Source organism: Leopardus geoffroyi, chromosome B1, assembly GCF_018350155.1.
Source record: "Leopardus geoffroyi isolate Oge1 chromosome B1, O.geoffroyi_Oge1_pat1.0, whole genome shotgun sequence".
Classification (NCBI taxonomy): domain Eukaryota; kingdom Metazoa; phylum Chordata; class Mammalia; order Carnivora; family Felidae; genus Leopardus; species Leopardus geoffroyi.
Genome location: NC_059327.1, coordinates 30,821,665 through 30,835,763, shown reverse-complemented (window position 1 = coordinate 30,835,763; position 14,099 = coordinate 30,821,665). Strand labels below are relative to the sequence as shown.

At 40.6% G+C, this 14,099-nt stretch overlaps 1 pseudogene; it reads left to right on the top strand.

Annotated features, from left to right (window-relative positions):
- Positions 1-506: 506 nt before the first annotated feature.
- LOC123596338 lies at positions 507-4,575 on the top strand (annotated as a pseudogene).
- Positions 4,576-14,099: the final 9,524 nt, after the last annotated feature.

Below are 14,099 nucleotides of genomic sequence, written 5' to 3'. Positions count from 1 at the left end.
ATTCCCATGTTCTTTGCAGCATCATTCACAATAGCCAATAGATGGAAACAGCCTCAGTGCATGTCAGCAGATAAGTGCATAAAGAAGTTGTGGTGTGTAGATACAATAGAATATTCAGAACATGAAATAGGAGGGCATACTGACATTTGTGAGAACATGGATGGACCTTGCGGGTTTTAGGCTAAATGAGACAGGGCAAAGTCAAAAAAGACAAATACCGTATGATAGCACTTGTATGTGGAATCTAAACAAGCCATACAGCCATACGCATCGAGATAAACACTTGAATCGTGGTCAGCAGGGACTGCGGAGTAGGGGGAAAGGGAAGATGTTGGTCAAACAGTACAAACCTCCAATTAGAACATGAATAAGTTCTGTGTATTTAATGTATAACGTGGTGATTATAGTTGGAAATATTGTATTATATCCTTGAAAGCTGTTAAGAAAGTTGGTCTCAAGTGTTCTCACCACAAAAGAAGAAATGATAGTTATGTGACGTGATCCGGATGTCGGATAATGCTTTGCTGGTAATGAGTTTGTCAAGTATATCAAATAAACAGGTTGTATACTGCATACTTAACACAATGTCATATGTCAATTATATCTCAATAAAGCTGGGGGATAAAAAACAACTAAAAATATATTCTGAAAATTCTAGAACAGGAAATCAACCTTCGTGATAATATGGTGTGTACCTATAAGATGGAAAGGGACAATCCTAGACAGTCAACATTCTCATGGGATGACTATTCCCGTGGCGTGGCCATAAAACCCAAAATAGGCCCATCGATTCTACACAGTTTTCTGGGACAATCTGGAAAGAATACATTTTTGCATTGGTGTAATGGGTTGTTCACATTTTTTGAGCTGCTAGAGACAGTCACGCTTGAAGTTACTTTTACTTCGGGATGTTTTATCACATGTGCCAGTAAATTCTCTTCTCTCTTTTTCTCTCAACTAGCTTGAATTTGGCTTCTCTCACTTGAATGAAGAGGGCTGAGCAATATAGCTTTCTGACAGTATTCTTCAAAAGGTTGAAACATTAAATTTCTCATACATTTTGAAAAGTGGTTTCTGACACCTTATACATTGTTTGTAAACTGAATACTATTCTCTTTCAAAAGAACATGTAAACGGGTCACTAATCACAAACACTGTGGATTTCTTCTCCTCATTAGCATCCCCCTGGGAATCTGCCAAACTCTTCGACAAATCACTCAAGAGGAAACACAAAAGACGAAAATGTACCCTCTTACTAAAACAAAGTTCACAGACAACTGTCACGCTATGGGGAAATTTTCATACAAATTAGAAGGTAGTTGGGGGAAAAAAATGTCTAAGGCTAATAGCACACTTCTATGTTCCCTTAATAAAATAACCCATATGTAGAAATTGTACGTATTCTGCACGTCTGTAGTGGTCTGAATCTCAGAGCTTTAGTGGAAGCTTTAGTGGAAGCTCTGATCCCCCTGCCATTACAGGTGTAGGCTGCTTTCTTTTCTACTCCATGAGTTGTGCTACAAGGCAGGCAAAATAAATGAATATATACATCCACTCTAATGCCCTCCATACTTTATTTGCAAAATCACTGAAAGAAGCCATCTGTAGAGACATACAAGGAAGCTTCTAGGCAGATAGAGTAGATGATTTACAACAGGCAAAAATCTTTCTCAAGTTTCGCCTTACATAACATGAAATCTCAGGAGGCAATGAAACCATTGCCCAAGATTGTCTTTCACTGTACAGGATTTTAAGGAACAAAGGTAGATCCAAAAAGTTTATAGCAATATTGTTCTTTCATAAATGAAAGTCCCAAATAATTATTTTCAGTAATGTAAGAACTTAGAAAATAGAACCAGGAAAACCAACTCTTAGAACTGTTTTTAGAAAGTTTTGAAGCTCTTAGATTTGTTTTTGTTTTTTTAATTTTTTTTTAACGTTTATTTATTTTTGAGACAGAGAGAGACACAGCATGAACGGGGGAGGGGCAGAGAGAGAGGGAGACACAGAATCGGAAGCTGGCTCCAGGCTCTGAGCCATCAGCCCAGCGCCCGACGCGGGGATCGAACTCGCGGACCGCGAGATCGTGACCCGAGCTGAAGTCGGACACTTAACCGACTGAGCCACCCAGGCGTCCCATTGAAGCTCTTAGATTTGTATCTTTACTTCCTGCAATTTGGTAAAATTGAGATCTCTCAATGGGGAAAACTATTGCATATCAGGAGCAATAGCCAGTTCGAATAGGAAGAAGCCCAAATATTATTGTCAATCTGGTTATATTATTCAATGCAAAAATATTTTCCGTGAAAATAAAATATAATTAGATGAGAACAATGATATAGACCCATGACTTCCTGAAATCATATTCTACAGTGTAGACACACTGATTTTTCTTCTTGCCTGTCTTTGCTGTGCCAGAGTGAACTCCATGAGGGTGGGTCCTGTGGTCTGCCTCGATCGCTGAGGTAGTCGGCACTTTGACTCCCTTGGGGCACATAGCCTAGCCTGAATAAATAATAAATATCAGTATGTAGGGATTTTTGAGAGAACATTTTCAAAGTGTATGAAATTACGTGTCACAAATGAAAGGGTCTGAAATGTGTATTTTTAACTCTGGTAATTAGAAAAAATAGTGAAGGAACGTTTTTGAAAAAGTTAATCACCAAGGGACATAAAAATAGGACATGATTTTCAAAATGCTGAAGAAGATAAAAATAAGACATCGTATTTCATTGTAAAAAAATGAAAACAGTAAGGGGCACCTGGCTGGCTCAGTCGGTTGAGCCTTGGACTTGGGCTGAGGTCATAATCTCACTGTTCTGGAGTTCTAGTCCCACATGAATCTCACCGCTGTCAGCGTGGAGCCCAATTCCTATCGTCTGCCTTCCATTCTCTGACCCTCCCCCACTCACACGAGCTCTCTCAAAACTAAAGAAATATTTTTTTAAAAAAGTAAATAAAAAAATCAAAACTTGAAACAGAAAACATAAATATTTTAAAAACCATGGAACACAGTGACTGATACAAGATGAAATACGACTGTTAAGTAATAATTAAAGATGTTAAAGTAGTTCATTAAAAATATAATCAGGGGCGCCTGGGTGGCTTGGTCGGTTGAGCCACCGACTTCAGCTCAGGTCATGATCTCACGGTCCGTGAGTTCGAGCCCTACGTCCGGCTCTGCGCTGACAGCTTGGAGCCTGGAGCCTGTTTCGGATTCTGTGTCTCCCTCTCTCTCTGCTTCTCCCCCTGTTCATGCTCTGTCTCTCGCTGTCTCAAAAATAAATAAACGTTAAAAAAAATTAAAATATATATATATATAATCAAATTGGGCCTAGACTAAATTCAAATACATGCAGACTTACCTAAAACAAACTGATGCAAAAAAATTAAAAGTAAAAAGATACAGATAAGCAAACGCAAATAAAAAGCAAGCACAGCAGGGAGCTTGGGTAGCTGGGTCAGTCAATTGCCAGTCTTGGGATCAGGTCATGATCTCACAGTTCATGAGTTCGAGCCCCGCATCAGGCTCTGTGCTGACAGCTGGGAGCCTGGACCCTGCTTCAAATTCTGTGTCTCCCTCTCTCTCTGCCCTTCCCCTGATTGTGCTCTCTCTTTCTCTCTCTCTCTCTCTCTCAAATACAAACATATAAGCATTCAAAAAAAAAAAAAAAAAAAGCAAGCAAAGGTTGTAAAATTGATAGTAACAAGAATAGAGCTCAGGCGATAAGCATGAAAAAGGCCCTTGGCTCTGTTATACCTAGGGGATGAATCACTGGAATCCACTCCTGGAATCGTTACTTCGCTGTAGGCTAATCTGGATGTAAATTTTCAAAAAATAATAAAAATAAATAATAAAACTTTTAAGTAAATAGATAAATGGTTTATTAAACAAAACAAAACAAGGGCCCTTGGCTCTCGCAGGTGCTGTTGGACTTGAACCACTTGTGGGCCAACGTCTAGCGGACCTCCTGCAGGGCTTCCCCAGGCAGTTCCCAGGGAGGGGGCGGTGGTGGTGACGAGGCGCTGGCCGAGCGCCTGGGGTTCCTCACCCGCAACAGTACAGAGACCTGCTGCTGGACCTAGTGGACGAAGTGGCCAGTGTGTATGAGGTCCCAGGCTTTTCCCCAGACGCGGAGCCGATCCCTGGAGCCTCGGAAGCCGTGCGGAGGTGGACGACATGCAGGACACCGAGGTCCCCGTGTGCACCGGCCCTCCGCTGAAGTGTGAACACTGCGGGCGAGAATTAGCGCTGGCTGAGTGGGGGGAGAACCACCTGGGGCGCCAGTTCATGGACTGCACTATTCTGATGAGGGACAAGACGGTGGGCTTGGGGGACCTGCTTGTGGATGACAAGGACACCATCTGAGGCCAAGAGGAGACGCCAAGCTGGGAGCACATCTTGTTTACTTGCTGCCACAAGCAGCACCCGGCCCCGCCCCCTTTAGGAGACAGCTGCTCTCCTGGAGGGACACCTGGAGGGAGGGAGATCATAAACAGCAAGTGAAGGGGGTGGGGACGGCGGGACCAAGGGGGCCTGGGGCGGCTGCAGGAATAAGCAAGGGACCAGGATAGTGGACAGTAGCTGAAGGAAGGCTGGCAGGGAACCTCAGCAGAGCAGAATGACAGGGCAGTGCGATGACGGTGACCACCCAGCACCCTGAAGCAAAAAGACACAGTAACGTCACTTCTCAAGGGCCAGCCACCTGGAACATCGCAAGATGGCTGGCCGGGAAGCATGGTGGGAAAATCACTCAGGAACCTTTTTAAGAAAACACTTTGGCTCAGGGAGAAAAAAGAAAAAAGGAACTTGCAAGAATCAGGAAATATTTTTAAAGATTAGAGTTCACACTGAAGACTTAACTGCCAGGACATCTCATGCCTGGAATAATATTGCAACAAAAATTCTATTGCGAGCAACAATCTGTAGAAAATCAACACAACCAGAATATCAGTGGAAGACTTTAACATACCACTCCACTTCTTTTCCTTCTTCATAGGTCAAGTAGACAAGTGGGGGAAAGCTATTATTAAAAGGAATTTAAAGGGGCGCCTGGGTGGCGCAGTCGGTTAAGCGTCCGACTTCAGCCAGGTCACGATCTCGCAGTCCGTGAGTTCGAGCCCCGCGTCAGGCTCTGGGCTGATGGCTCAGAGCCTGGAGCCTGTTTCCGATTCTGTGTCTCCCTCTCTCTCTGCCCCTCCCCCGTTCATGCTCTGTCTCTCTCTGTCCCAAAAATAAATAAACGTTGAAAAAAAAAATTAAAAGGAATTTAAAAATATGTAAGATATAAGGTCAAGTGTGTGTATGTGTGTGTGTGTGTGTGTGTGTGTGTGTGTGTGTGTGTGTGAGGGAAAGAGAAAGAGAGACCTTGGCCTCTATAAGCAAGAAATGCATTTATTTTTCGTTACTACATACAAAACCAGACTGTAATTTAGGCCACAAAAATATTTTAACAAATTTCCTAAAAGAGAAACTGAAATTGTATCATCAACAACTTCTTAAAAACAATGCCGTAGAATTAGAACTTAACAATCAAATGTTAACTTAAATCCCATAAAGGCCTACAAAGCACAAAAACTGTCTTCCAGAGCCCCTCTCCTCCCCGCCACCCCCCCCCCCCCCAAGCAGAAGGAGCAGGAGGCGGGAAGAGCTGCAGGGCAGGCTGGGGGATGTGGGTCAATCTGGGAGCAGCTGTACTAAATCAGCTGAAAAGAAAGAAGTAAACCCCAAATCTCCGCAGTTCAAAGTGTCCTCACGGACTAGCAGAATTAAACACATCTAGAGTATGTTAGATATGAAGACTCTCCCATCCCACCCCAGACTCCATGAAGGCAGGTGTGTATTTTAGCGGGAAGCCCCAGGTCCTTGTCTGCACATCCATCACAGCAGGTGAAATACTGGTCTAAATAACCATACGGAAAACGTACGCCCTCCACCATGAGTCACGTAGCTGTCTGCTCACCTCAATTACAACCATCAAAGTTGCTAAGAGACTAGGTCGTTACTCTTCAAGCCACTAAAAAGAAATGATAATTATGTGGCCAGGCAGAGATGCTAATTATCATTACAATGGCAACCATATTACAATATATAAATGCATCACATCAACATGTTGTACACTTTAAATTTATCCAGGGTTATATATCAAATATATTTCAGTGTTTTAAATTCCACTAAAAATGGGGGTGGGGAGACTTGTTTCACTAAGGATAAAAACCAGTGAGAAAGGGTTCTAAATTAACATATCGAAATAAAAGTGGGCACTCAGCAGTTCACATCTCCCTCCTCCCTAAAATAGCCTCCATTAAAATGAGAAATTATGAGGAAAAAAAGAGAAAGAAATGGGTGATGAGTCTTTTCTTAGTCTTTTCAGCCTGCTGTAATAAAAACACCATAGCCTGGCTGGCTTATAAACAGCAGAAATTTATTTCTAATAGTTCTGGAGTCTGGCAAGTTCAAGGTCAAAGCACTGGTAGATTTGACATCTGGTGAGAGCCTACCTTCTGGTTCATAGACACCTGTCTTTTCACTGTGTCCTCACATGGCAGAAAGGCCAGGGAGTGCTCTGGGGCTTCTCTTATAAGGACACCAATTCCATGTATGAAGGCCCTGCCCCATGACCTAATCATCTCCCAAAGACCCTACCTCCTAATACCATCACCTTGGGCGTAGGTTTTAACATACGAATATTGAGGAAACACAAACATGCAATCTATGGCAGCTCCTATGCATATAAACTATTATTTAAAAAGAAAGCATGAAGGGGCGCCTGGGTGGCGCAGTCGGTTAAGCGTCCGACTTCAGCCAGGTCACGATCTCGCGGTCCGGGAGTTCAAGCCCCGCATCAGGCTCTGGGCTGATGGCTCAGAGCCTGGAGCCTGTTTCCGATTCTGTGTCTCCCTCTCTCTCTGCCCCTCCCCCGTTCATGCTCTGTCTCTCTCTGTCCCAAAAATAAATAAACGTTGAAAAAAAAAATTTTTTTAAAAGAAAGCATGAAAGAAAATCAGAAGGCGAATAAGTAACACAAAGCAGAAAACAAATTTGGCCTCAAAATAGGAGAAAGGTTTTTTAAAGCATCCATGACTTGAGAGGAATTAAAGAAAGACGGCTTCTTTGAAACAAGAGTTAGAGGGAGAGAGAGAGAGAGAGAGAGCAAGATGACAACCCTACAAAAGGCAACAAAAGAGTGAGCTGGCAGAGTTCAGGAATGAAATGGATGAGAAAAATAAAATAACTTATGTAAATTAAAACCACATTTTAAGAAGCGATATTAGAATAAGAATGTGAAGTTCAAAAAACAGTAAGGTTGGAAAGACTGAAGATTGCCTAAACTAAAATTTACTCAAATCTCAATCCTGAAAGGGAGCATGATGTCTTAGGAAAAATGTAAACAGAATGATACAGACCTGATCAATATCCTGGTCTCATTTCTGAACTTCAAGGGTAAAGGGAGAATCTTCTAAATAGCCAGTTTAAGGGGTAATTCATGTTGAAGAAGTGGAAATATCAAATTGACCTCAGATGATGTCACAGAATGTACGCAATACTAGAAGACACTTCAAAAACTAAAACATTATGGGGTGTCCGGGTGGCTCAGTTGGTTAATTGTCTGACTCAATTTCGGCTCAGGTCGTGATCTCCTGGTTGTAAAATCAAGCCTCCGCTGGGCTCTACACTGCGCGTGGAACCTGCTTGGGATTATCTCTCCCCTTCTCTCTTCGACTCTCTGCCTAGCTAATGATCTCTCTCTAAAAAAACAAAAAACAAAAAAAATTAGGAAGGAGAGAAACCGGGACTCAAGAATTTTATACCGAGCTAAGCTGTCCAACAGACTGGCCTTATTCAGGCATGCAAGAATTTAAGGAATAGAATACACATCAACCCTTTTAAGACAAAATCTAAACAAACTAATAAATGAGTCAAAACTATGAACCCAGAAATGTGAAGACTGTGGGAAGAAGGGATGGTTATGTGAATTTTATCTGTTAAAGGTAGAATTAAAGCTGAACTTCTTGTGGTAATTGTGATTGCCAGACAGAGTCATAAATGGTGTGTACCTTGACATCATGGAAACAGATCACGTGTTCGGACATAGGTTCAGATAATGTAAAGAGGAGGTGGGAGGAGCAGATTTAACAGGGCTTCTCCTCTGCTTGCCTCTTCTAAAGCAGTGCCCTCCGCCAGTTGCTATCTGTCCCAATGCCAGGTTTTATCTTCGTCATTATATTGAAGTTACACTTTATGTGTTTATTACCTCACTTCCTCCACTAAATGGTAAGTTCCAGGACCCAGAAGACCTCATCTGCCATTCGCAGCACTGTTTTCTCAGAGTTCAGAATAGAGCCTGGTACATTACAACAGGTGCTCAATGAAGACTGTGGAGTTAATCGATAAATGCGGTCAAAATACAGGCAAAGGACATGAACACGCAATTCATTTAGAAAAAGGGGAAATCCAAGTAGCTTTAGAAACTACGTAAAGATGTTCAATCGAACTCATAACTAAAGAAATGCAGACTTTACCATTTCTATACCATTCTTCACTTGTCAGATTGGCAAAAAATGGAGAACTTTGAGAAGTTTGACAGATACAATGCTGCCCAGAATATGGGGAAATGACCCCTCTCATGAACTCTTGGTGGTGGCACAGTAATTATCTCTTCTGACAGCAATTAAAATATACACATTTTTGATTCAGCAACTTCATCTCCAGGACTATTTCATATAGAACCTTACACAGTTCTATATTTTGCATGGAACATTTACGAATGCAAGACCACTCATGTGCAAGGATGTTTACTGCAGCATTACTCTAAACAACAGAAGACCAGAGACAAAATTAATATTGTACATATAAAGTTAAAGTCATAATAACCAATGTTGAAAAGAGTGTCAAGAAAACACTCTCAATTAGTGCTAATGCAAATATAAATTGATAAACTATTTAGAAAGCAGGAGCTATTAAGTTGTACCTATTTTTCAACTCAGCAATTCCACTTTAAAAAATTTATTTGATAAAATATTTGCATAAAAATATGTATAAGCATGTTCATTATAGCAGCGTAATGGAGAAAAAAATTGGAAGCAAACTAAATCTTATTTCTTATACTCACAGTGTTCTTGTATAGCAGGTTTTAATTTTCATGTAATCAAATCTATTAATCTTTTCTGTTATAATTTGCTTTTAATGCCTTGCTTAAGGAATCCTTAACAGTAGAAGTTTCCTTCTAAGAAAACTTTTCTAAGAGCTTTAAAGTTTTGCTTTAACATTTTAGGTCCTAGGGCGCCTGGGTGGCTTAGTTGGTTGAGTGTCCAACTCTTTTTTTAATTTTTTTATGCTTATTTAATTTTGAGTGAGAGAGAGACAGAGCATGAGCCGGGGAGGGGCAGAGAGAGAGGGAGACACAGAATCCGAAGCAGGCTCCAGGCTCCAAGCTGTCAGCACAGAGCTTGACATGGAGCTCGAACTCACGAACTGTGAGATCATGACCTGAACCAATGTGGGATGCTTAACCGACTGTGCCACCCAGGTGCCCTTAAGTGTCCAACTCTTCATTTCAGCTCAGGTCATGATCTCACAGTCCCTGGGTTCCAGCCCCAAGTCAGACTCCTGCACTGACAGCATGGAACCTGCTTGGGAGTCTCTCCCTCTCTCTGCTCCTCCCCTGCTTATGTGCTCTCTCTCTCTCTCTCTCTCAATCTCCAAATAAATAGATAAAACTTTAAAAAATTAAAATTTTAAGTCTTTAAGCCACTTGGAGTCAATTCGAGGGCATGAAATGAAGTAAGGTCTAGTCCCATTCTTTTCCACATGAAGAAGAAAGTCCAAAGCCCAAAGTACAAGGTAAAATCCATTTTTTTCTTCACTGACTTGTAATTCTCTCTCTCAGGCACACCAAATGCTTATAAATGTATATTTCTGTTTCTTGGCTTTCTATTCACATGTCCATTTGTCTGTCCCTGTACCAATATCTTTAGTTTTAATGGCACCCAAATTATAAAAGATTGTTAAAATAATTATTTCCAGGTTGACATATATTTTCCCTCAATACTTAAAAAAAATTTTTTTAACATTTATTCGTTTTTTGAGAGACAGAAAGAGACAGAGCATTAGAGGGGGAGGGGCAGAGAGAGAGGGAGACACAGAATCTGAAGCAGGCTCCAGGCTCTGAACTGTCAGCATGGAGCCCAACGCAGGGCTCAACCCCATGAACCTTGAGATCATGACCTGAGCTGATGTCAGACACCCAACCAACTGAGCCCCCAGGCACCCATTCCCTCAATACTTTTAAGATAACTTTTAAGATAACTATTGTTCTATTGTAGTCTGTTGTATTCTGGCATCTATTGTTGCTGAACCTGCCCAGTGAGGTTCATTGTTATTGTCCTGCAAAATCAGCCTCTTTTCTCTGGTAATTTCTAGAATTTTCTCCTTTAGCTTCACTACTCATTGTCCAGGTATGGATCTATTTTTAAAAATCCTTCTTAATATTGAGCATACTGCTTTGCTTTGACACTATTCTTTCTTGAATTCAGCAAAATCATGAGCTATTTTCTCTTCATGTATTGCTTTTCTGCTAATTTTTCTCCATTCTTCTGATGCATTCATCAGATATATGTTGGAGCCTTTAAGTTTATCTTCCATGTCTTTTATCTGTTGTTTCACATTTTAAATATCTGCTTCTCTGTTCTGCTTTCTGGATGAACTCTTTAGTAATATGTTTCCTTTCTTATATTCTATCTTTGATTTTACCCAGCATAGAGTTTACCCCATTCACTGATTTCTTTTTTCTTTTTCTTTTTCTTTTCTTTCTTTCTTTTTTTTTTTTTTTTGAGAGAGAAAGAGCAGGGGAGAGGAGCAGAGGAGAGAGAGAGAGAGAAAGAGAGAGAGAGAGAGAGAGAGAGAGAGAGAGAGAGAGAGAGAGAATCTTAAGCAGGGTCCATACTCAGTGAGCAGCCCGAAGCAAGGGCTTGTTCCCGTGAACTGAACCAAAGGCAAGAGTCACAGGCTCAACTGACTGAGCCACCAAGGCACCCCTATTCACTAATTTTTAAAATTTAATGACAATATTTTAGTTTCAAGATTTCTAATTGGTTCGGTTTCATATCCATGGACTCCTATTTCATTCTGCCTCTCTTGTTTTTATTCTTATTCTTTCTCATGGATGTTATTCTTACATTTTTTTAAAGCTAAATGTACTTATTTCAAGCCATTCTTCAACCTGTTACATTATTTATATTTATCTAAAATGATTTAATCTTCTGCATTTTAAATTTTATTGGCAATTTTTCTTATTTTTATATTTATTCTTCTACTTTGAAAGCTCATTTTGAGTAAAATTTTGTATCTCTCCCTCACTATGTTCCTTCCTTCCTTCCTTCCTTCCTTCCTTCCTTCCTTCCTTTTTCCTTCCTTCCTTTTCTTTCTTTCCTCTTTCTTTCTTCCTTTCTTTCTTCCTTCCTTTTCTTTCTTTTCTTTCTTTCTTTCTTTCTTTCTTTCTTTCTTTCTTTCTTTCTTTCTTTCTTTCTTTCTTTCTTTCTCTCCTCCATGTGTTTGCTTTCTCTGTCCAACATCTCAGGAACTCCATCAAAAACTATCAGATCTTAAATTGGAGAGTGGTTTGGATCCCCTCCCCAGAGTAGTATACGGGATGCTGTAGATGTCATCACCAACCCCAGCCAGTCCTGATTGGGAGCTGCGTCTGTATCCTCTTGCTCCCCCGGGCAAGTTGTCTCCCTCACACTCCTGGCGGGCAGAAACTTTTGCAACCATCTTTCATGAGTACAGGAGGCTATTGAGGCCCTGGTTTCATTCAGAGGCTGGATATGCGTTTCTGCCTCTTGTGGAGCGCATTTATGATCTGGGCACTGTAAGAGAGGAATTCTGGGCCACATCTGGTTTCCCTGGGACTCCTAGGCTGTGAGACCCATGGATTCCTCACTGACTAGACCATTCCAGAGCCATAAGCAGTTCATCTCCGTATTTGGGTTTGTCCTTTAACTTTCTGTTTCCAGTATCCTTCAATGCTATATGCTTGGAGCGTGTTTACAATGGAAGTGTCCCTGATAAAGATTTTAATGCCGTGGATATTAAGAGATGTAATTTCTGCCATTCCTTTGAATTCAAATAATGGAATTGAAGCTGACTTTGACAGACTGAAACTTGTTCCATCAGCCAGGAAAGCTCACAAGATTTTCCTTCATCGTGTAATTGTTATGCATTTCAATTCTAAGAACAATTATCTTTCTACTAGATCAAAGGGTTTTCATGGCTTGAAAAGTGCTTTGAATTTATCAATACCGCGGCTCTTAGGAAATCTTTGTTCATCATATAATTTTTATGGGATAAGTGGTACTCCATAAAAATATGAGTAGCTCTAAAATAAAGTTAATGAACTGTGCTGGTTTAGCAACGCCATGGAAAGTTAGGTACTTTTTGTTCTACCCAGCTACTGCATCATTATCACATTAGTCTTCTTTTAAATATTGAATAAAAGAGATCTGTAGGAACATGGCGGAAAATATTAGAGAAAAGAAATACAGCTCCTTCCCGTGAGTTGTGGTTGTATGTCCTTTGGTCCATTAAAGTAGGAAGGTGTCCCATTAGTGGACGGGTCTTCCTTACACAGAAATCCTACCGCAGATCCGTTTCCAATATCATCCTCACTTTCCAGAACTACATGCTTTATTAGTGCTTTAGTCACAGATGAGCTAAACTCTACAATATAAGAAGTGTTTATATTGGGAGAAGTTGGTATCATTTCCAAATCATCGAGAGACATTACAATTCCAGGAGTTGGAACAATTTCTAATTTTGTCCAAATTTTAAAACCGTATTCCTTTTTCTATTTTTAAAAATGTAAAAATTTTTGAACTTTCTTTATTGAAGTATAATTAGGGGCACCTGGGTGGCTCGGTCGGTTGGGCGTCCGACTTCGGCTCAGGTCATGATCTCGTGGTCCATGAGTTCAAGCCCCGCATCGGGCTCTGTGCTGTCAGTTCAGAGCCTGGAGCCCGCTTCACATTCTGTGTCTTCCTCTCTCTCTGCCCCTCCCCCACTCACTCTGTCAAAAAATGAATAAACATTAAAAAAATTTTTTTTAAGTATAATTAACACACAGTGCTATATTAGTTTCAGGTGTACAACATAATCATTCAACAATTCTATACATTACCTGGTGCTCACCACCATAAGTGTAATCACCATCTTGTCACCCAACATTATTATAATCGTTTTGACTCTCTTCCCTATGCTGTACTTTTCATCTCCAGGACTTACTTATTTTATAACTGGAAGTTTGTACCTCTTCATCGCCTTCACCTATTTTGCCCATCCTCCCCACCTCCCCTCTAGCAACCACCGGTTTTTTTCTCTGTATTTAAGAGTCTTACGTCTCTCTTTGTCCTGTTTTTCAGATCCTACATATACGTGAAATTATATGTTATTTGTCTTTCTCAGTCTGACTTATTTTACCTGGCATAATGCCTTCTAGGTCCATCCACGTTGTTGTCAATGTCAAGATCTCAGTCTCTTTTCATGACTGAGAAATGTTTCATTGTATATATATGCCATATCTTCTTTATCCATTCATCTGCTGACGGACACTTAGGTTGCTTGCGTACCTTGGCTATTGTAAACAGTGCTGCAATAAACATGGGGTGCAAATATCTTTTTAAGTTAGTGTTTTCATTTTCTTGGGATAAATACCCAGTAGTGGAATTACTGGATCATATGGTATTTCTATTTTTAAAGTTTTGAGGAACCGCCATACTGTTTTCCAATTTACAGTCCCAATTTATGTTTCCACCAACAGTGCATGCGAGTTCCTTTCTCTCCACACCCTCATCAACACTTGTTATTTCTTTTCTTTTCTATTCTAAGCGTTCTGACAGGTACGAAGTAATATCTCTTTGTGGTTTTGATTTGCATTACCCTGATGATGAGTGCTGTTGAGCATCTTTTCACGTGTCTGTTAGCCATCTGGATGTCTTCTTTGGAAAAATACGTATTCAGGTCCTCTTCCCGTTTTTTAATCAGATTATTGGGGTTGTTTGTTTGTTTGTTTTGGTGTTGAGTTGCATAAGTTCTTTATATATTT